Here is a 1,542-nt window from a genome sequence, read left to right as displayed (position 1 = left end):
GTGTTTCCTTTGCTTCCTTCCTCCACTGTCTGCATGAAGGTCTCGGGAAGGCAGCGGGGTTTTGGGAACAGGCCGGGCACCCCCTCCCCATGGGAAGGGGGGTTTGGCTGTGCACCAGATACAGTGGGAAAACGAATTTTTAATGGAAAATGTCTTAAAAGCCAAGGGGAACTGTTCCTTTCTGCCCAGCGCCCGGCTGTGTTCCTACCTTCGGGAAGTTTTATGCTGGATTAAAATCATCCCTTGTGCTGAGCGTGGTGTCCAGAGCCGGGGTGGGATCGGCACTGCTGGCACTGGAGTGTGGCTAGGCAGGGAGTGCCTGTTCCAGGGGGTAGTGGCAAGGGGTGAACAGGGCTGGGGGAGCCAGAGTTGCCCCAGCACGAGCCAGAGGGCTGGGATAAGGCTGTGCCAGTGGCACCGGCATGGCTGGCACCTGGCCTGGCTCCGGCACTGGGCTCTGGCTGTGGGTGCCCAGTGCAATGACTGGTGCGGTGCCCAGTCCCCCGTGCAGTGCCAGTGCCCAGTGCAGTGCCCTGTGTCTACCTGTGCTGTGCCCCATGCCTGCGGCAGTGTCCCAGATCCCGGGTGCAGTGCCTGGTGCCCTGTGACCTACACCCAGTGTGGTGCCCCGTGCTTGGTGCCAAGGCCCGTTCCCAGGTCTGTGTGTGCCCTGTGCTTGGTGTAGTGCCCGGTGCCCCATGCCCGGGTCCATGTCCCATACTCGGTGACCAGAGCAGTCCCGGTGCTTTGTGCTGTGCCCCATTCCCAGTGTAATCCCAGTGCCCAGCACAATCCCGGTGCCATGACCCATGCCCAGTGCTCGGTGTTGTGCCCCATGCCCGGTACAGTCCCGGTGCCATCCCAGGGCAATCCCGGTGCTATCCTGGTGGTATCCCAGTCCAATCCTGGTGTAATGCTAGTGCTATCCCAGTACAATCCTGATGCTATCTCGGTGCTATCTTGGTGCAATCCTGCTATAATCCTGGTGCTATGCCAGTGCTATCCCAGTCCAATCCTGGTGTTATCCCAGAACAATCCCAGTTCTATCCCCGTGCAATCCCGGTGCATCCCGATGCCTGGTGCAATCTCGGTGCTATCCCGGTCCAATCCCGTGCTATCCCGATTCTATCCCGGTACTATTCTGGTGCTATCCCCGTTCTATCTCGGTGCTATCCCGGTTCCATCCCGGTTTTATCTCGGTCCAATCCCAGTTCTATCCCGGTGCTATCCTGGTGTTATCTCGGTGCTATCCCCGTTCTATCTCGGTGCTATCCCGGTGTTATCCCGGTTCTGTTCCGGTTTTATGCCCGTTTTATCCCGGTCCAATCCCGATGCTGTCCCCGTTCTATCCTGATGCGGTGCCCTCCCCGCTGTCTCGTTCCGCCGCCAGGGGGCGCCGCCGCGTCTCCCTTCGGGCCCCTTCGGCTCTTTCCGAGGCGGGGCCTCGACGGCGGCCGAACGGCTAGAGGGGGCGGGGCCTAATCTTCAGGCCGTTCCGTCCCTGCTCGGGTATTTCCGGAGAAGGTTCGGGACGTTCCGTCC

Source organism: Corapipo altera, unplaced genomic scaffold (genome assembly GCF_003945725.1).
Source record: "Corapipo altera isolate COAL_440 unplaced genomic scaffold, ASM394572v1 108, whole genome shotgun sequence".
In the NCBI taxonomy this organism is placed as follows: Eukaryota; Metazoa; Chordata; class Aves; order Passeriformes; family Pipridae; genus Corapipo; species Corapipo altera.
The sequence above is the reverse complement of the archived record's forward strand: the minus strand, read 5'-3'. Positions refer to the sequence as shown.